General features: G+C 47.0%; 1 protein-coding gene and 1 non-coding gene across 5 annotated transcripts in view; one reads left to right on the plus strand and one right to left on the minus strand.

Moving 5' to 3' along the window:
* Positions 1-1,238: 1,238 nt before the first annotated feature.
* On the minus strand, positions 1,239-1,365 carry LOC117721096 (small nucleolar RNA SNORA17). Its single transcript, XR_004608371.1, has one exon. It is a non-coding gene; the product is annotated as a small nucleolar RNA SNORA17 (small nucleolar RNA).
* A 2,084-nt stretch (positions 1,366-3,449) lies between these two features.
* Nod1 (nucleotide binding oligomerization domain containing 1) overlaps positions 3,450-22,272 on the plus strand; it is a 52,314-nt gene continuing 33,491 nt past the window's right edge. For all 4 annotated transcript variants that reach the window (XR_013104008.1, XM_034519506.2, XM_076913315.1 and 1 more), the window contains exon 1: positions 3,450-3,838. The gene's annotated coding sequence lies outside the window, so the exon portion shown is untranslated. The remainder of the gene's footprint in view (positions 3,839-22,272) is intronic.

Here is a 22,272-nt window from a genome sequence, read left to right on the forward strand (position 1 = left end):
CCACCCCACATCCCCCAACAAAGGAAAAAAAATCTCATTCTGGGAACTGTAGTGTGTCACAGTGTGTCATACAGCAAACCCTTTTGTCCACACTTCTTTGCTTTTAAATGGACTCATGAGTCCTTGGTCTGCTTTGAGGCCTCTGGCTTCTGGAACACCATTAATACTGGAACCTCATTGAGATTTCTCTTGGATACCGTGTTTTTGCCCTGTGTCCTGGAGAGCCTGTAATTTTGGATCTGTAGGACCAGCCCCTTCATGGATCCTGCAGTTCTTCGATAGGAGAGATGTTGGGGTGGACCAATTCAAAGCCCCGAATCTAGGCTTGAGAGGTATCTGAGCTGGTCAGCCCCCCAGTTCTTCTACACCACACCACCGGAGTAAAGTCTTCTGCCTTGTCTTGGCCAGCCATTTTTGTCACCAGCGAGGGGCGGAGCCAGCTCTCCTGCTCTCGTGCCCTCGTGGCTGGCTCTCCCACATTCGCACCCTCTGAGCCCACTCACCCACCCACAATTCCCTAATCCAGGGCTGGCTCTATTGTGCTTCTTGGGCAATGTGCGGAGTGGTGGTGGTGGTGACAATTTTAAGTGCTGCAGCTGGCTAGGGGAGGGGTCAACTCTCCCATTATGCTCAGGCAAGGGGCGGGGCCAGATCCACCTGGCCTTTGGTGGTAACATAACCCCTACTGCTGCAGAGCCATTGACCAGACATGGCCTCCAGCCTCCAGCGGCAGTACAGGCCAAGACCACGCCATGGTCCCAGGTCCCAGGTCCCAGGTCCTGGCTACTCACATCAGGCAGTTCCTCGCTACCCTCGAGTCTCCAGTTCTGCTTCTCTTCATTGTGCCCACATCCTTCTGCTTCTCTTTCTCTTCCGTTTCTCTACCATTGACTTGCTCTTCTTGGTGGTGCCCAGGGTCTCTGAGTGTCTGGGGTCACCTCAGGAGTGCTATGTCCTGCCTGTGCATTATGGCACTAAGCATGGGTCATCTCAGGCATGGTTTGTCCCCACCTTACCCAGGCCTGCTTGGTGCCAGACTGGTGGTCGTCTTGGGCTTGCTCCTTGCCCAGGCCTGCCCACATGGCTCCATATGAGGGCTGTCTATCCGTGGCTCACTTCTACCTGGGGCCCACAGTTCCAGGGTCCCACACAGAATTCATCCGGTCTTTGACTCACACCTCACCCTGGAAGCCCATCTGGGCCTTCGCAACACCAGACTGGTGGTCATCTCAGGCTCACGTGTTCGGCTAGTAATCATTCAGATCAGAGCAGAACACTGAGCATAGACATAGCCTCTGTCTTCTCTGCCACCTACTGACGCTCATGCGACATGGCAGCCACACCTGCAATGCCTCTAGAAGCAGGGTAGCTGCCAATTTTTAAAATCTAGGAATTGGCAGTGTTCAGACTTGACTCCAAACATATGATCCATCAAAAGGAAAATGAGTGAGCTGGACTTCGTGAAAGGAAAGGGCAGGCGGGGACTCAGGCATACAGCTTGGTCGCTCACAGTCCTTGCCTGCATGCTCTGGGCTTGGTCCATGGTGTCTGCCCGTGCTGGCATAGGTTTCAATTCCAGCTCTTGAAAGGAGATGCTCAAGGTCATCTTTGACAATATAGCGAGTTTTAGGACAGCTGAAACCCTGTTAGAAAGAGAGAGAGAGAGAGGAAGAAGAAGGAGGAGGAGGAGGAGGAGGAGGAGGAGGAGGAGGAGGAGGAGGAGGAGGAGGAGGAGAAGGAGGAGGAGAAGGAAAGAAAGAAAGAAAGAAAGAAAGAAAGAAAGAAAGAAAGAGAGAGAGAAAGAAAGAAAGAAACAAAAGGCAAAGAATTGGAGAAAATATTTACAAGCCACACATAGAAACTCTCAACATGCAACATTTAGGAAATGAACAAGAGACACGGAGACATGTTTTCCTCAAGAGAAGATACAGGTAGCATGTAGGCACAGGCAAGAAGTCACGTCATCAGCAAGCTAAAACCACAGCAGTGTCTCACCAGGACAATACAACCATCCAAATGGCCAAGGTGAAATGGGACAGCACCAGAGGCTGGAGATACTCTATGAAGCAGTCACTCAGCTGGTCGATAGGGGAAATGTTAAATGTTTTAGCTATTTCAGAAGATAGCAAAGCAGGCTTTTGAGAAATTGATGCCAAAGGCTAAAAATAGCCCAGTTGTCTTAAAAAAATGTAAGGTTTAAAAAAAAAAAAAAACTATAGGAACTCATGCCTCGGAATCCTGCCCAACGACAATAATTAAAGGGCGGTCGCTATTGAGGCAGTGGTCTAGGATTATACTAAATATAAACAAAAACAATAGCAAAATACTAGAGCCGCTGAGACTGCTCAGTGAGTAGAGGTGCCTGCTACCAAGTTGGAGTTCATGCCCCAAAGCCACATGGTGGAAAGAGCAAAGCAAGTCCTGCCGTTGTTCTGTGACCCCCACACCTGCATCACGACAAGTATGTACTCATTCACTTTAACACACACACAAATGTGACACAGAACTTTAAAATGTTATCCCAAAGTGCAACCTGATTCCATCTATTTAAACGTCTTGAAAAATGTCTAGGATGGTTGTCAGAGGCTGGGCACAGGGTGGGCGGTATAAAAGGATGCTTCTGGTGGACCTGGTCTGTATCTTGACTCTATTAATAGTCTGTTTTCTGCTTATCGTAGATTTATTTTTTGTGCTGTAGCTCTCCAAGACTGGGATAAATTGGGCTACAGATACATGAGTCTGTGCATTATTTCTTCCAGTTCTTTATTAATTTACAATTATCCCAAAGTAAAACGTCCAAAATAACAAGGAACAGCTGTCTCAAAAAAATGTAAATAATAGTCTAAGCAAATAGCAGAAGACTAAGAATGAACAGTGGCTGGAGATGCACGGTGCGATTGACCCTGGGTCCGTCTCCAGCCGCTGCAAACACATCAGACTCTTAGAATAAACGCTTTCCTTTCTGTCACTTAGCCGCAGCCCTGCAGCACACTGCAGGAGGAGGGAGGCCTTCACTCATGCAAGTACGCCCTTACATGGTCCAACGTGCTTGCCAAGTTTCAGTTTTGCTTTTCTCAGAGGGTCAACTTCATGCGAGTTTTCATAGCCATGACTATTTGTGGCCACAAATCTGAAAGCACTTTTGTTTGAACTGTCAAAAAAAAAAAAAAAAAAAAAAAAAAAAAAAAGCGCGTTTAAAAGTATTTATTCGGAAGGCTCATTAGCATATTAATTCCTTCACTTAATTCTTTACAGTACTACGTGAAAAGGCTCTAGATCATTGGTGCTCAAGAGAAGACTTAACAGCAGACCAGGAGAAAGCCTCTGAAAGTAGATCAAACTGAATTTTAGTTTGATCTTAGTTTGCTTAGTTTAACAAGCCTTTCTGCCCGGGTCCTGGCATTGGTTGTGGTTACAGGCGCTAGGTGGCACTCTCAGGGGGCGGGCCTTGGCTCTAGGCGGCCGTGGCAGAGCTGGCACGACAAGTTCCCAGAGTGTCACCCCTGGGCGAACTCCGAGGCCGGCCCAGTCCCCCTGCGCAGCGGCGGCTCGTCCGGCTAGTGTGCGGCGGCTCCCGCCCGGGGAAGTGGGACAGGGGGCAGCGCTACGGCCGGTCCCCGCCTCCTCCGCCCGCTCCGCCCCGTTCCCTCCCGGGAGCCCACCCGAACCCGGGCGCGGCCCGCCGTAGTCCCAGCCAGCTCGGATCCTAGACCGCCAGCTGCAGCGCCCTCCCTCTCGCCAGCTGCTGTCCCGCCGGATCCGCGACCCCAGTCCCCGGATCCCCGTGCTGAGAGCCATCGTACTCCAGGGCCACCTGGCCCAAAGTCCTGCCAACTCGGTAAGTCATGGGGGTTGGCGCTGGCAGGCTCTGTAACCAGCGGAGGAAATGTCAGGCTGCTGTAGAAGAGCTCTGGCTGAAACCCGAGGGGGAGAGACCCAGTCCCTCACCCCGAGTTTCAGATGCAGCCCTAGTTCAGAGACAAGAAGAATCGGAAGATCCCGATGTGATCTAAAGCCCGCGTTTTCAGCTTGCCGGCCTTAGAATCAAGTGTGGATTTAGCAAATCCAGACGCCCAGACTGTTCGACAGAGTAATTCTGTCGGAATTTCTAAGCTATTGCTCCAGAGCTCCCTGGGTGATTCCAATGTACGCATAGGGTTAGGAGCCTGAGACCAATGGGTAGCCTTCAAAAGAAAGTGCCTGCTGGCCTGGACCTTCCTGAGTGCACGCTGCAGACAGGCTGGCTGCTTCCAGGAACCTCCTAGGGTCCTGAGGTCAAGCGAGGACTTCCCTTGAGTTTCTTGGGATACAAAAGAAGGAAGCAAGACAATGCTTGCTTGGCAGACTTGCCCGAATATCAAACTGAAAGAGTACTTGAGTGTACAGTGTTTTTCATAGATTGTAAAAAGTATAAAAATGGATAAACTGCCAAGCACCTTTGGTTCTGTATTGCCCGAGTTACTGGTGTTCGAAATTACCTCGGAAGACCCTTGACAACTGCCCTCCATCCAGCCTTTAAGGGTGAAGCCAAAGGTATAGAATGGAATTTGATTGCCCACTTAAAAGCCACCTTTCCTGCTTTAGATGTTAAGAATACCTGGAGCGTACGGGTAACTTCCAGGTTGTCTGTTGGAGAGAGGTTCCTCCGTTGTACCTGGAAGCAGAAACCAGTGTGGTAGTTGTGATCCAGGAGCCAATGGAAAACAGACAGGCATCCTCATGCATGCTGGTCAGGGGAGAGGCAGACTGAAAACCCAGGGCAGAGAGATAGAAGAGGGAGGGCCCTTGCAAAGGCCACAAGAGTTTTGTTTTTTATAGAACATAGACCCAGTAAACCTGGTTCCAATCTTTGATCCTGTCACTTGAGTGATGTGATTGGCAGCAAGTTAAAAACAACCCCTCTGTGCCTCTCTTTCTTACTGGTAAAGTCTAGACAAAGTGAAGCTTAACACAGGGTAAGGTAAAGTCCATCTCAGGTATTATGGTCCACGGCCGAGGCTCTGTTCCTGGAAGACAGTTATCTCTTTGGTATAGCCACTATGATGGAGTGTGTTTGTCCAGAAACTGTCTTCCTTAAAGCCCCACTCTCCTGCTCTTCTATACCAAATATATTTTTAAGAAAGCTGGGCTGTCAGCAGGACTCACAATTGATGCGGCACACATGACTCTCCTGCTGGCAAGAGCCTGAGATATTGCACCCAGTGTTCCCGTTCTGCTCTTGACTCCTGGCCAGGGACTCTTTCATCAAAGACAGCCAGGAATCTGTAGAAGAGAATTCCAAGTTCTGCCCCTATTGATGCATGCCTCCCAGCTGAAACTGCTACCCAGCTGCCCATTCTGTTGGGACTGTCACTACCAGAGCAACAGCGGTAGCATTGTCTAGACAAGACATTCAAAATACAAACTAAAGCCAAAGAGGCACCGAGGTCAAGTGTCTATAAGAGTATGTGTGGTCACTGATATTTGCTTCAACAAAAATACCAAGGCTGTGTCTTTTTATCCAAAGGAAGGGTTCACTGCTGAAATGGAAGGCATTTGATTCCTAGGACTTGACTGACAGCTTCTTCTACCCCCTTCCTTTAGAAGATTTTCGGCAAGATGAAGTTAGGAAACCAAATATGTACTTGTTCTTAATTGTTGCCACGGTGAGCTATAGGCATTTCACACATTTCCAGAGTCTTGTTGTCTTTGTTGTTCTGCGGAAAGCTCCTTGCATGCCCTGTAGCAGTCGGCTCTTGCCACCTACAGGTTGTGACTGTATCCATGGAGGCTCAGAGAGGGCAGGTGTTTCATTTAAAGTTGACTCTGTAGTAAGAAGGAGTAGTCGCTGTCTTTTCAGTTAACTAATGGATTCCAGCCAGTGCTGGAATACTGGCCACCACAAGACTTCCTGGCTTGGGTGCTTACTTAAACTTGAATTTCATCTGGAATTGGCAGGCACCACACTGGGCAGAGAGTCCTCGGCAGAGTCAGCCACAGCAGGCTTGCCACCACCCTCCCTACTGCCCTGCTGCCAACCAATGGAGTGCAGTGCGGGCTGCAAACTGATGGAGCCCTATCCTGGCCTTGGATGGAACAGAGTCCCTGAAAGAGATTCACTTCTTTATAGCCAACAAGGGAATGAAGTAACGTCCTTCCTTAAAACCAACGGGCTACTCGGGAAACTCACTTGAGAATTTGTTTTGCTGTCAAGTAATTTCCCTCTAAACAGCAGAAAGCTGTATTTTAAAGGAGTGATGCATGGTTGGAGACAAATGCCCAGGGAGTAATCCAGTGAGCACCTGATTAGCACCCGGTCTTGGTACATCATTGCTCCATGATGGAGACTGTGTTGGAGTCAGAACCTAAGCTTTTATAGTTGCTAGGCATGAGCTCTGCCACTGTGCTATAACCCTGCCCTCTTCTTACTTTTAATATCTTGAGTCAGGGTCTCACTAAGTCTTACGCAGGTTTTGGGTCCTAGCACTTTAACCTCCTGAGTAGCTGGAATATATCTATGTCTATACCTATATGTTTATGTCTATATGTCTACGTCTAGCTATTTATATAGAGAGATCACTCTGTCTAGATAGATATGTATCCTTATATATCTTTATCTAGATATAGTAGACATATCAACATATATTTCTTTGTGTTGCTATGTATTTTGGAATGCAGATGTCCCCTGCTCTTCTGTTCTTTTGCCACCACCACATAGGTTAGGGTTGGAAGAAGTAAGTGTGGTAATCAGTGACTCAGTGGGTCCTCTAACAGCCATGGGTCACTAGCTCAGACAAGTCACATGTTACTGAAGAAACTTCTTTGATGGTAGGAAAGCTATGAGAAGGTGAAATTTTGCTTGGGAGATTATGTGTGTTATTCCAATTCCAAGAAGATTAAAAATGTAATGGCCGAGAACTTCTGTGCTGTGCCTCATCCTAACACAATCTTAATTTCTTTTTCTATGACCCACAGAGCAAACTTTCTAGAAGGAACTAAGTAGGAAGCTGGGCTTGCCCTCGGGGATAGGGAGTCTCTGTACACTTCAGGACAACAGCTCCCTTCTTCAGAGGACATTCCTGGCTCCATTTAACAATGCAGTTTTAAATTTTATTTTATTGTTATTATATTTTTGAGATAGGCTCTCACTAGTAGCTTCGACTGGCCTGGAACTTGATATGTAGACCAGGCTGGTCTCCAACTCATATTGATCTTCTTGGCTCTGCCTCCAGAGTGCTGGGATTGAAAGCAGGCACTGTCGTGCCTGGTTCAATGGGGATTTTAAAATCATGCCATCAGGCTTGCTCTCTGAGGCTTCAAGAGCTGGCTGCTGACCTCTGTAAAGCAGAAAGCAGATGGATGTAGAAGGAACCTCAGGCTTTGCACGCAGAGCGGGGGTCACACCATTGAACGTTCCTTCTTAACTAGAGGTGGTGACTCCATTCATAAAATAGGACATCCTTTCCCAGTAGGTTGTTTTGGGCCAGTGATGAGCTAATCTGTGAAGTACCCCCCCCCCTTGGCCTAGCTTCCAGTAAGTAGTGATTACTGTGGTGACAGTAATAACCGTGGGTACTGTGGCTCCAGGGCTGGTTTTGCCATCTCCTCCTGTAACCTTGGACTGGACTCTGGCATCTGTAAAATAGAGGCCAAAGCTCATCATGATGCTAAGTTTGGTGAAACAGAGATGAAGATACGGCAGACTGCAGATAAAAAAGATGAACTCCTCCACAGACTTGCTGTGTGCCACACTGGGCTGAGGTATTCATGATGAGTTGTCTTTTGGTTTGTCGACTCCTACCCCTGATACACTTAGTCATCCCAACAGCCCAATATCCCTTGGTTGTGTCTCCCAGCTTCCAGCTGAAGTTCCATGAGGTTAATGAACTAACCCCAAGTCCACAGTGCTTGGCTGAGGACTTGAAGCCAGCCTAGCAAGCCTGGGTTCTTAATCTCTGCCTGGCTGTTCAGTGTGACCCCGCCCTCTCTGCTGGCCCGACCCACCTCTCCAGCCTCCTACCTGTAATTAAGGGCAGGTGTATGCATGTTTCCCTCAGAGTGGTGTCCCTGCCTGTTTAAGCAATGGAAGTGAGAGCTTCCTCTTGTGCCCCTCAGATGACTTAAACCCCAGCCATCGCTTAGATGGAACTGAAAGGAAAATCGAAATGAAACAAAGCACAGAAAACTCAAAAACCCTGTTACCAGAATTGACTTAATTTTATTAGGGTGGATTATAATGTTTGCTTTGTAATAATGTCCCCCGGATGCAGTAAAATATCCCTTTATGGTGGGCAGGTGTGTGGGTGGGTGGGGAGCACAGAAACCCTACCTGGGTGAGACTAGGTAAACAGCGTCAGAGTTGAAGTAGTTCTAAGTCCACCTCAGTTTTTACTTCTCTCTCCTTCTCCTCTGCATCCCAATGGTTTGTTTCTCTTCTTGAGATCTCACAACCTTCCTAGAGGTCTGTGTGGGACAGGGTGGGTAGGTGCTGTAGCATACCTAATAACGAAGTGGATATTTCCAGGGGTGTGAAGCACTTTGTTGGTTCCTGAGTCTGGGAGGAACACTGGTATAAACTGTACCTCCTGGTTCTTTCTTGCTCTGCGGAGATTCAGTCCTTCAACACGTTAATTCAACACCTATTAACAGAAGGTTTCACTGGGAACAGGGATGAATTAACACTTGGGAGCTGGGGGCAGGGGGTTAATAACACAGTGATAGAATGTGTGTCCAGCATTCACAAGGTCCTGGGTTCAAGCCCCAGCGTCACAAAACCAAAACTGAAAACAGAAGGCCCAGATATTGTTTCAGCTGGGTCTGTAGCGCATGCTTGTGATGTCAGTACTTTAGGGCTAGGAAGATAGCAGCCTTGAGTCCAGTCTGGGTTATATAAAGTGTGTGGACTAATGAGGTGCACAAGCTGGGATGGTCACCTGTGCGGAAAACTGTCTTAGATTGTGTGTTCTAAGCAAGAGCCATTTCTTTCTTTTAGACCTGGAGGCAAGGAGTGTGGGATTGGGCCTCTAGCATGGTCAGAAATAGTGGGAGTTCTCTACCTGGTTTACAGGTGGCCACCTGTGTCCTTGTGGGACTGACAGGAGGAAACAAGATGGCATTCTCTGTCCCTTCTTATACGTCCACTACCCTGGGGATAAAGCCCCCATGGCATCATTTAAACCTACACCTTACTCAGAGTCCTCTCCAAGGCTATCGTGCTGGGGTTAGACTCATGAATGGAAACATGGCCATTTGGTGTTTAGATGGGCAGGATATGAACACACAAGAAGGGGAAGTGACAGCTCTTCCTGGGATAGGACATTCCTAGGATTAGAAGCCTGGAGGTTTCTCTCTAGGGAGTCTTTCAGCAAAGAGTTAGAGATGGACACAGGAGGGGTAAGATCATTTTCGAGTCGAGGAACAGCATGCCCAAAAACTTAGCAGTGGGGAGGAACTGGGTATATGAGTAGTGACTGGCCCTTTTAGTGAGGCCTGAGGCAGAGGAGAACGAGAGGAGTCAGAGAATGAGCTATCTCAGGCTGAGCAGACTGAGAAGGGTCAGAGGGTTTTATTCTAACACGCAGTAGAGGGCTGCTGAAGAGCCCCCCTGCGGCTGTTCCGTGTTGTCGATCTGTAAGCAAAAGATTATGGGACCCTCTCTGCAGGAAGAGAACAGAGAGGCCTCACGTGAGAAGCAAAACTTACTTCCATAAGTAAGACTTCTGAGACCCCTCTCAGAATAACCAATCCACTCCCTTGAAAACCCCCATTGTGACAGCGAGTTTTCATTATTGTGACAAAATGCCAGCGACAAGCAACTTAAATGAAAATGGGTTTTGTTTAGGCTCATGGCTTCAGAGGTTTCAGCCATGATTGCTTGGTTCTGTTGTCTTTGTGCCTGTGATGGGGCAAAATATCATGACAAGGTGTTGGAGTCATGGTGGCTGGATTAAAAGAAAGAAAGAAGAGATGAACGAGGTCCTACTAGTCCTCTCAGTGACTTGATACTTGGGTGTAACACCCTTCCATCTACTAAAAGTTACCCCGTTTTCCAGTAGCACATAGGTTGGTGACTACTAACTTTAATATGTGGGCTGAGGATGGGATCCCCATGATCCAGTCGCTTTCAAAGATGCCACCTCCACACACCACCAACTATGACCTTGAGGATCAGTTTCCAACACAAACATTTTGGGAATCAAATGGTTAAACTATTTCAACTGTTGCACACTGAAATTAGAAACCTCATACTGCTCCATCCTCAGTGCTCAAGAAAAGCAGGAAGGTGTGGGGATGGGAGGAGCGAGTCTGGGTTAGAGCCTGGAACAGTTTTGAAAGGGGTTGAGGGACCAAACCTCCGTTAGAGAGTGAGACAGCTCTGAATGTAGGCAGTGTTTTCAATTTAGGGATAAAGAATCTTAAACTCAGAACACAGTAAAAATATACTGAGAGCCAGGTATGCCTAGCCCACAGTCTCTGCTCTGGAGTTTCTGAGACAGATAAACTCCTCTAGGCCCGGAACATCCTTCATCAGGAGCCCCAGTGGATGGTTATGAGAGTTTCTAGTCTATCTTAGCTCCTGGGAGCAAGGACAAAAGACTTCCCAAAGAACAGTGAGTGATGTTGGGACTAGGTGGGGTAAGAGATTGCAGGCACGAAATACTAGGTCCCCCATGGCTCTAAGACGACATTTCACACATCTGTTCTGCTGTCTCTGGTTGAAAGAGGTGCTTTCCCCCACCCATATTATCTTTGAAAATCCAAATTCATCTACTAGGGGATTCGGATACTGTTGGGAGGCACCTGGTTGGCTTTGTTTTGCCTTTTTGTTTTTAATGCTAGGGGTTGAACCCAGGACCTCCTAGGTGCTAAGTGTGTGCTACGCTCCTGAGCCACATACCCAGAAGCCAGGGTTTGCAAAGAAAAAAAAATTTTTTTTTTGGCTTGGCACTTTTAGGTCACAAAGATATGCTCCACTGAAGGGGAAAGCCCCACCTTGGCCTGCTGTCCTGCAGCTAGGTGGCTGCACCACCCTTGTTACTCTCCGTTGGTTGCATGTACTGCGGCTGGTTAAACAGGTCTCCCTGTGATAGGAGCTCACTCATCAGGGCCTGCAGGCTGTGCAGGCTCTGAAGAGGACAGTTTGGGATGGTGGCTCTCTCATCTCATCATCTCAGTGTCTCATTGACACCCCCCCCCCCAGCACTCTGGTCCTTTCCATCTGAAAGCCATGACAGACTTGTGGCCCTGATTCTGCTGGCCGTGCACATATGTTCAGGTGGGGCAAGACAAATTTCATGGAGCCCTTGGCCAGCAGTCAGCAGTATGTTTATTTGTTCATAGCCAAGTTCTACCTTAGGCTTCTGTGGTGAGTAATGCATGCTGTTCTTGAGAAATGCCTTTCATCTGAGAAGCCTCAGACACTTTCTGGGTAGATCCTAAATGTCACCCTTCGGGTATCCTCTGGGTTGCTGATCTGCCCTGTGCAGACCTCAGCCCCTGTCTCTGTCTCTGTCTCTGTCTCTGTCTCTGTCTCTGTCTCTGTCTCTGTCTCTGTCCCTGTCCCTGTCCCTCTCCTCTCCTCTCCTCTCCTCTCCTCTCCTCTCCTCTCCTCTCCTCTCCTCTCCTCTCCTCTTCCTCCTCCTCCTCCTCCTCCTCCTTCTTCTTGTTTCTCTCTCTCTCTCTCTCTCTCTCTCTCTCTCTCTCTCTCTCTCTCTCTCTCTCCTAAAATTACAAGTATTTATTTATTTGAGAGGGGGATTTGAGGAGGTCAGAATGTTAAGGTCCAAGAATTGCTGAAGGAAGACTCCAGTCCAGACTCAAATAGTATGCAAAGGCAAAACGTGTTTATTCTGCAGAAGTTACCAGCATGCAAGGGTCAACCATTCATTGAAATGTCAGTGACCTGAGGGGCTCACAGGCCCCTTTTATGCGGGTCTAGGGGAATTTCCAGAAGGTTAGGTAACCTCTAATATGATTGGTAGGGGCAAAACAGTGACATTAGTACAAAGTTGATTGGCTGCTATGTTAGTTCTATTATATTCGGTGAGACCTTGAAGAACTTTGGAAACCAGCTCAGTTCTGGCCTTGTTATCTCTTCCAGCTAGGTGTCCCAGGAGCTGCAGACTTATCCTCCATAAGTCAAGACCCTTATTGACTAAAGGCCCATTATCAGTGGCTCCTTCTGAGAAGCTCAGTCTGCTTCCCTGGGAATTGAAATATTTATTCCCAAGGGTTTTGGACCTCTCAAGAGGATAATTTGTGGGAATCAGTTCTCTCTTCCTATGTACGACCCAGGGACTGAACTCGGGCCATCAATTTGGCAGCAGGCTTCTTTACTCAATGAGTCAAGGGAAACATGGGAGACACATTCCAGGAGTGGTAAAGCCGAAGGTCGGTCGGCTTTCCTCTATTGGCTCTTATTAGGATGTTTTAATCACTGGCCCCAGCGAACCGGCGGTGGCGCTCGCTCCCACCTGCCTCTTCCCGCGTCTCGTGGGAGAAAAAAAATCACTGGCCCCTCAGTGATGAGCTCCAGGCAGGATCTTTTTCAAAGCCTGGATTTAAACAGAAACAGTATCTTATTAGTTGAGCGTCAGTCTTAATAAGGGGCAGGGCATGGTCACTACCTTAAGGCTTTCATTGTTGTACAGAAACGCCATGACCAAGGCAACTCTTACAAAGGACAACATTTAATTGAGGCTTGCTTACAGGTTCAGAGGTTCAGTCCAGTATCATCAAAGCTGGAAGCATGGCAGTATCCAGGCAGACGCAGGAGGGGCTGAGAGTTCTAAATCTTATTCTGAAGGCAGCTAGGAGAAAACTGGTATCCTCGGGCAGCTAGAAGGAAGTTCTCAAAGCCCACCCTCACACTTCCTCCAACAGTGACACACTTCCTCCAAGAAGGTCACACTTCCTAATCGTGTCACTCCCTGGGCCAAGCTTATTCAAACCACCACAGTCACTAAGCTGCAAGTGGTTTGGTTTCTAGCCATTGCATTTATAATGCTTTGGAAATTGAGACCTTTAATATGTTTCCCCCTTCCTTCTTACCTTCTGCTTACTTTCCCTTATTATATAGTCAGGTTGGCAATCTTCCTGCCTCAAAAGCACTGGGTTGATGGGTCTGTGCTACCATCCCTGGCTCTGTATCTTTTTAAAGTTGGAAGATATATGAGGGACTTAGAGCTACAGGAAGTGCCCAGATACTAACCTTCACTGTCTACTGATACACTTAGTAAGTGCTGCTTCTGAAATGATCTCTGGAATATGCAAATGCATTGATGTCTCTCATTACCAATATCTCTTGGTTGGCAAGAGGATACATACATTAAAAAAAAAAAAAAAAAAAGTATTACCTCCCACGAAAGCGGTAAGGATAAAATACCATGGGAATTCCAAGTGAGGAGAGATGGGCTTAGGGGAAGAACAGATTAAGAAAGGGTCTGGCCCTTCTCTCATTCAGTCCCTACTGAAAGATGGGGAAAGCCATTGGTTAAGAGGGTTACCCTAGCCAGAAGCAAACAGAGATAGTATTTGCCTCCTAGCAGGAGTCCTGGGTTCCAGTTTTAGTAGGTCTATAAAAGTCTTTACCTAGCTAAGAGTCTCACTTTCCACAATTAAATGGGTGTGTGGGATGGTATTCTCTACTCTAGAAACCCACGATCCCAGCAGAATGGTTGGCTCTTGGGCACTCTTTGTGGGGCTTTGGAGACAGAGAAAGGAGCCTTGGCTCTGAAGATGTGGGGGCTTTCCAGAAGCAGAGCAATTATGGAAGGATGTGTGTCAGCACTCAGTTCTAAGGAATGCTTATCCCAGATGTGTCTGCGTTCCTTTATTCATGGGCAGGATGGCAGTGCCCATGTGCCTGGGATTCAAGTTATGTGGAGAAAGAGAGAGAGAGCGCAAGATGCTTTGGGTGGGGGCTAATTTCTCTCTCTGCTTTGAAATGCCGAGGGATTAGACGCTTTTAGATGCTTAAAAGTAAAGGAGAGCTAACGGGGCTTGAAAGCATTCAGTAACTATGGCAGCTTCATCCACCTACCGAGAGTGCCCCAGATACGTGGCCTGTCAATCATTTCCCAATGTGGCAGAAACAGTATCAAAGCAGGCTGTTTTCCCAGGTTAAGTTCATTGAGAGATCCACAACAAAATAGGAAATAGAAAGAAGAGCATGGACTTTGGTGGACCATGTGGCAGAGATGTTGGGACCCACTTGAGTGGCCAAGCATGTGTGTCCCATGTTGTATGAACACTGCACAAGAGCAAGCTTGGTGTTGGTATCTGGTAGCCAGATCTTAGGATGAGTCATCCCACGCAGCCACTGCCTGGCAGCTAGAGAAGTGGAGAGCCACAAGGCTCAACTTCTCAACACTTTAATTCTGAAAAATCCATCCAAGTTGCCCGTATGTGAATTCAGTGTAATAATCTTCATCACCAGAAACTCCCCGGCAAGGAAGCTGTGGATTCAAGTTCCCAGAATGACTCTTGCATAAGACAGAAGTCATTCTATAAAGGAGAGTGCAGATTTGACTCTCAGCCTTCATGGATGTCTGATACAAATTATCCCTGGGGTTTGGGTCACACTGCTGTCTGAACCTGTTATGTTCTGAATGACATTTTCCACCCAGATAATTTCAAGTCTGAGATTACTTAAAGTAGGCAGGAATGGTGGTTGTATTTCAATTCAATAAATAAATTCCACTCATATTCCTAGAGCCCCAAACTGTATGGATGCTAGTTTTGCAAGCCCATATTGTGCACAGCAAATTCTGACCTTGCTATGCATATTATTTGCTGCTTCAGTGTGTGTGTGTGTGTGTGTGTGTGTGTGTGTGTGTGTGTGTGTCTTACTACATAACCAAGGCTACCTTAGAATTTATAATCCTTCTGCCTCAGCCTCCCACGTGCTAGGATTTCAAGCACCTCGCTCTAAGATGTGCCTTTATCAAAAAGGTCTGAAAAAAGAATCTGAAAGGTTTCATTGGTAACTATTAGAATGGGAACAGTTAATGGGTGGTAATAAGAGAGAGACCTCAGCATCAGCCATCTGCTTCAGAAAAACCAATCAAAAGCATTTCTGGGATAGGGTTTAGGGGTTAGGGGCATGTCTCATGCTGATTTACATGCACAAGGATCTTAGTTTAATCCCCGCATTGAAAACAAAACAAAAACAAGAAACCCAGATAGGGCACCAATGGCAGACCAAAGTAAGAGTTCTACCATAGTCTGGCTTGGAGTTTAGTTTATTGGGCTTATAGAATATGGGTAAGAGTTTACTTAGAGGAGCATGGGGCACTCAAAGCAGCCACATCACAGTCTTGTCCTTCCCTGCATCGTGGCTTCCCTGGCTGGATGGGAGATAAGCGTGACTGGACTCTTGGGAGGAGAGGATAATGATGGGTCCCCTAGTTTCTTCTGTGAGCTCAATAAGCCCACACTTAAAGGTCATTTACAATAAGCCCAAGCTAAAGCTCACTTTCAGGTCACCACAGTTGCCCACGTGAAGACAGTAATGGACAGTGTTCTTGAAACTTGAACATGCTTGAAAAGAAGGGGAAGCTGAGGGCTGGAACAGGTGTCTGGGGAGATAGATCACTCTGTAAAGTGCTTGCTCTGCAACTGCAAAGCCCAGAAACCGTGTTGTTAAAAAGCTAGGCATGCTGGTGTGCGCTGGCGATCCCCATGCTGGCGAGAGAAGACAAGCAGATCCCTTGAACTCATTAGGCAGTCAGCTTAGCCTGATCAGCTAGCAGTTGGCCCAACCTAACGAGAAACGCTCTCAGGAAAGGAACCCAAGGTGCACAACACAAGAGTTTGATCCCTGTGGCGCATGCTCATTTCTACAAACACACCCCAACCCCCAACCCCACACACATGAAGGAAATAAGAGCTTGCGCCAAGAAAGCTATTTCTGTGGGGAGTTCCTTCCCCCCTTTTAGGTCCTAGCTAGACTAGATAGCCCCTGTTCAACTGAAGATAAAGTAAATCTGTTCCACCCGGAAACCTATCTATCCTGTTTACTGAGATATGTCCCCAAAGCAGAAAGAGCTCTCACTATTCCCAGGTGCACAGGTGGGTCTTCAAGCTGCCTGAGTCTGAGGCTTTGGTGGGCAGTGTTTCCCTTGGATAGACACTGTCTCCTTAGGTGGCTCTTCTTAGGAGATGGAATGGCTGAGGTGAGTCACTCCTAAAGATGGGTGACTGTATTAGTCAGGCTTCTCTAGAGTCACAGAACATATGGAATGTCTCTCTATACTGAGGGAATTTATTATGATAACTTACAGTCTGAAGTCCAGCTCCCCAACAATGGGCAGCTGTGGATGGGAAGTCCGAGAATCTAGTAGTTGCTCAGTCCCACGAGGCTAGTTGTTTCTGGTGGTTCTTCTGTAGAAGTAGGTTCCGACAGATGTGCTGACAAGTAAGTGCAAGCAGTGAAGAAGAGTGAATCGTTCTTCTTCCAGTGTCCTTATGTCGGTCTCCAGCAGAAGGTATGGCCCGGATTAAAGGTGTGTGCCACCATGCCTGGATCTGACACTGAACTCAGAGATCTCCTTGTCTTAGTCTCCAGGGTTTAAAGGTGTGTGCCACCTTACCTGGGCCTACACTTTTTATGGTCACTATGCCTCAAGATCTCCATGCCAAGATCCAGGTCAGAAACTTGTGTCTTTCAGCCTCAAGATCAGGATCACAGGTGAGCCCTCCAATTCTGGATTGTACTTCATTCCAGATACAGTCAAATTGACAACCAGGAGTAGCCATTACAGTGACTGAGCAATGTATTCTTTAATTGGCTTCCCTCCTATTGAAATTGTTTGCTTGTGCGGGAAGAGGTGTGAGCTTCCTGAGCAGGTACATCAGATGCCTCCACGCTGCTTTGACACCAGTCTGAAGCCAGCTTCCTTATGGGCCCACGGCCCATTCTGTCTAAAATTATTGTATCTGTCAAACGATTGGGAGGGGTTTGCCATATTAATGAATAATTAAGAAATCAAACAAATCAAACCAAGCAGTTGTATCTCATTTCTTGATTGCATGCCAAGGTCTTTTGCAAGTTGGCAAGATGCTCCCCTCAGGCTAAAGAGATGGCTCAGCAGTTTAGAGCATCTGCTGCCTTCCAGCACCCACACAGGGAAGTTCCAGAGGATCTGATGCTCTCCTGGCCTCCTCTAGCATTAGGCATATGCATGGTGCATGTGCAAACATAACATAAAGGGACTCACACACACACATAAAATATAAATTAAAAAAAAAATTTAAGTTGGGCCATGGTGGTGCATGCCTTTAATTCCAGTCCAAGGGAGGCAGAATCCAGCCTGTGTTCAAGGCCATCATGGTCTACAGAGCAAAACTTCCATGACAGCCAGGGCTATATTGAGAAGCCCTGTCTCAACAACAACAAACACTACACACACACACACACACACACACACACACACACAGAGTATGTATATGTATAGAGAAGAGCATTTATATATGTATATATACATGTATAATATATGATATATATATATTCCACTCACTGTAGGGATTTGTGAGGCTAGGATGGGGGAGCTGACACCTGGGGGGAGCTGTCACCTGTTTGCAGGGAGGCTGGTCATTTTTCCAGAAATGAAGACTGAAATGGTGACAGCCATGTACCCCACCCTTACCATTGTAATCCCCAAAACTCAGCTCTACTCTCACTTCCTACATCACAGCAAGGGTCTGAGAAAGTGAACCAGATCCTTGTATGGATAGCAGCGCTGCTGAACGCACGGCAGACGTCTACCTGTGTCAGTCTTCAAGGAAGAAGAGGGCAAGGCTGTATCAACTGCCACATGGACAGTAAAGTCCTTGCTTTACACACCAGGCCTTTCTGTGTCCTCTTTCTGTGACAGCCACAGTCCCTGAGCCACAGGCTACTTACGAGCTCTCGTTACAGGAAAGGAGCCTGAGGAGAAGGAACAGAACTGGAGAAGAAGTAGAGAGGGTGGCCAGATTCTAACACCGGCCTTGCTTGCTTTTGCTTACATTCATGCTTCTGGCCAACGTCTATACAGAAATACTTGCAAGACAGCCTGGCCACTTAACAACAACTTGGGGTGTAACTCTAATTAGCATCGGCTATGTTGTTACAGAATAGTTTTCTGGGAAAGGCTCATATCAATCTGGAATCTTCTCTGAGGGTATTGCAATAGCAACTTGGAGAAAGCTGGGCCATTTATGTGGAAATGTATACAGTTTCAAAAGAATGAATGAAGGTTCCCAACAACAGGGCGTGTAAGGAAAGGGCAGGATCATAATGCCAGTGTGGCTGATGGGAAATGATTTCTTTGAGGGTTCTCTTCTTGATTCAACCCCCATCACTGGGGGTTGAATGTGACCTGAACTTTAGATGTCCTTCCAAGGAGTCTATACTTATAGTTACATTCTAGGTAGGTAGGGATCTGCTGGATGGTATCTCCAGATACTTTTGTACAGAGCAAAGCTTCTGCTGCCTGGGCGGCCTTTGCTAGTGTCTTCCCGCTGCAGAGGACTGAGTGGATGGCCTCTGGTCATGGACATTTAAGACTATGGTGCCAGGTCAGGGTCTGTATATGGAGCATTTGGTGGTTCCTTAAGTGCTCCATGTTCTTCTGGGTATCTCCAGTTCAGATCTCCTAAGAGAGTGGCTCTGCTTACATTCATCCCCCTGTAACCTCCCGCTACAGAGGCACTCATGGGTCCTGCACCATTGTGACTCTCTTAGTTTCGGTTTTGTTGCTGTGAAGAGACACCATGACCAAGGCAACTCTTACAAAGGCAAACATTGAATTGGGGCTGGCTTACAGTTTCAGAGGTTCAGTCCATTATCATCATGGCAGGAAGCATGGCAGCATCCAGGCAGACATGGTGCTGGAGGAACTGAGGGTTCTATATCTTGATCTGAGTGCACACAGGAGGGGACTATCTCTATGGCCAGCTAGAAAGAGAATTTCTTCCCCACTGGTGGAGTCTGAGCATAGGAAGAGATCTCCAAAGCCCATCCCCACAGTGACACACTTCCTCCAACAAGGCCACACCTACTCCAATAAGGCTACGCCTCCTAATAGTGCCAATCCCTGGGTCAAGCATATCCAAACCACCACAGTGACAAGCCCAAGGATGCCCTTAGGAGAGTGGCAGACTTGCTGGAACCTCTCCCCTTAAAAAATTAATGGGTGACATCACAGTGTTTCATACATGTGGGTCATTAAACCTCCCTGTGTTCCCTTTCCTCTGTTCACTATTTAGTAACCTTCCTCTCAATGCGGGGGTGGGGGGTGGGGGGGGGAAGAGATTTAAATCTAGGCTCTCTCTATGAGAGAAAATAGGGTATTTGTCTCTGAGTCTGGCTTATTTCACTTAGTGCAGTAACTTCCAAGTGCACATAGTAATGAATTTCTATGCAATTTCTGGGCAAATGTTACAAATTTTATTTTTTTTTATTCTCCAGGCATTTCTTATTCACATTCACTGCACTTGTAAGACCTCATTTTGAATCTGTCTGAACTGCCAGGTTACAAACACTGAGTGTAGAGACCTGCTTGGCTTCACTGTGCCCTAGTAAAGCGTTCCTAACGGTGACTGTCGCCATGAAGTTGGCATAAGGATGGGGATAATAAGAAAGGTGAGCAGAATAGTAATTACTGGGGACCAGCTCCATGTCATCCTGGAGGGGGCCTGCTCCATGTCATCCTGGAGGAGACCAGCTCCATGTCATCCTGGAGGGGACCAGCTCCATGTCATCCTGGTGGGGACCTGCTTTGTGACAGCCTTGTGTAGGCTCTTCTTGCACATTAGCTCACATTTTCCAGCAACACCCTAAGACAGGGGCTATAACTTTGGGGAAATCAAGGCCCAGAACAGCTAACTTGCTAAAAGTAGTAGTCCTTATAGTAAGGGATCCTTCTACAGAGCCCCAGGAGCAGCTGTCACCTCTGTGAGCCTTGTTCCCTTCAGCCTGAAAAGCTCTGGCCAGCAGCCCATTTAGCTGAGGTCCACATAACTGATCTGTTTGCAAAGGTGTGAACATGGGTGCATGGGCTGAGGCTGAGGTGGGGGTGAGGGTGGGGCCTCCAGAAGTCGTGCATTTGACCCCAGGTTTTCTCGTCTCTCACAGCATTTGTAAAGTAGCTGGTGAAACTGGGGTCCCAGTGAAGAGCTGACTGTGTGAGCTGTTATATCAGTGCCCAGCTGGGCCCCCATACAGCATATTTAAGGCAGGCAGTGAGCGAGGCAGTGACATCAGTAGACTCTCCTGCTCCCTTCACCACTGGCTACCCCTGACAGCCATTGCTGCTCACCGTGAGGGCAGAGCCCTGTCAGTGATGACATTGGCATCTGCTCTTGCTGCAGCTGTTTTTGGTAACGGGGTCAGGTGGAGAAAGATGCTCCACTTGGCTCAGTCTTGGGTGTGGGGATTACTCAGGTACAGAGCTCGGGAACTTCAGTCCTGGCCTTCCAGGTCTTTTGTTCTTCATAAAGGGAAAGACAGACTGTTTGGAAATAGGTTTCTGCAGCTTAAAAGAGGGCCCTGGCAGTCACAAAGAAATATGAGGTAACTGTGAAGGCAAAGGAAACAGTGTGATACCAAGTGGGCAAAAGAGCAGTGTTCACACAGATGTTGGGGGTGGAGGCTGGAGGGAGGGAATACTCCAGTATGTTTTCTTGGGGGCTGATAGATGGCTTTGGTTGGTTTTTTTTCTTCACAGTGACCAGGTATATGCTTAGTGGACAAGTTATAAAACCATAGAAAGGCCCATGAGACAGTCAAGTGAGCAAGGGCCTTGCTGCCAAGCCTGACTAATCTCTAGGACCCACATGACTGGAGAGAAACACCTTCTGCAAGCTGTCCTCTGGAGAAAGCAGACCTCAGTCCTCTCCCATGGCTCACTCTCCATGTTTATCATCATGTCTCTCTGACTGTCTAGGGCAGTGGTTCTCAACCTTCTAATGCTGTGACCTTTTAATACAGTTTCCCATGTTGTGGCGACCCCCAACCATAAAATTATTTTATTGCTACTTCGTAGCTGTAATGTTGATACTGTTATAAGTCTCTGATATACAAGATATCAGAGATGCCACCACCCCCTCCCCCATAGGGGTTGCAACCCACAGGTTGAGAACCACTGGTCTAGGGCCTAGATTCTTGACAATCTTATGACTGTGGGTTATCAATAGAGCTCCATAAAACTCCAAGAACTTCTTGTCTAGCTCAGAACTCTCTCCATAGCAGGGCTCACCTCCTTTACCAAAATTTTCTTTTAAATAATTTGAAATAGGAATCATTCATAATCCCTCACTCAAAAGTAATCATGGCGAAAGAGGACTTCTTTTTCATCTGTTTTCTTACTGTATTCTTATAACAATGTTCACGCACACAAATGCGATCCACATGGGGAAGTGTCACATCTTTCAAAAGCCTTTAAAGCTGGTTGTGGAGGCATGCACCTGTAATCCCAGGTAGAGGAAGGAAGATCAGGAGTTCAAGGCCAACGTATAGGGGCCAGCCTGGGCTACATGCAACCAACCCTGTCTCAGAAAACCAGCCAATCAACCAACAAGGGTAAATACTGATGGCATAATAAATTGGAACTGTTCAAGGCAGAATGGTTTTATTCTTGTTTTTCTTACCTAACACATGAATGTGAGACTGTGTATCCTTTACTTTCTACAAATTTGATAATCTATAATTTTATAATCACATAGTCCAAAATCTTTCTAATTTCAATTTTTTTCCTTTGACCTGTAAATTTTGAGATTTTTCCAGAGTTCTCTTTTTTTTTGTTAACTTCCAACTTAATTCCACTGTAGTCACAACATGTAGAAGGAATGATTCCAATCCTTTGCCATGTGTTAGGAGTTTACAGTGAGGTCCAGAATGTGGCCAACCCTCAAACACTCCACATGCACTTTAATGCCAGGTCCTGTGCTATTGTTAGGTGCAGAGCGTTATACACACAATGAGATAAACTTACTAAGTATTCATCTCTCCCAGATTCTTACTGCTTTAATGGTCTGTCTGTTCTTTCAGCTATTATATGAGACATCGCATAGTCCCTGCCTGTGACCATGCTTTTGGATGTTTTGCCTTTTGTAATTTTTCCTTTAATGCATTTTCAAAATATATTCTTAGATGCATACAAGTGAAAACTCTTCTGCCACCCCGAAGTACTCCTCATCATACTGTTACAAAACCGTTTAATCCTAATATAGCTGTATCAGCCACAGTGCATCCTTTCTCCTTGATTGACTGAACTCTGCCATTTTATTTAAGATATACCTCTTTAAGTC

Source organism: Arvicanthis niloticus, chromosome 15 (assembly GCF_011762505.2).
Source record: "Arvicanthis niloticus isolate mArvNil1 chromosome 15, mArvNil1.pat.X, whole genome shotgun sequence".
In the NCBI taxonomy this organism is placed as follows: Eukaryota; Metazoa; Chordata; class Mammalia; order Rodentia; family Muridae; genus Arvicanthis; species Arvicanthis niloticus.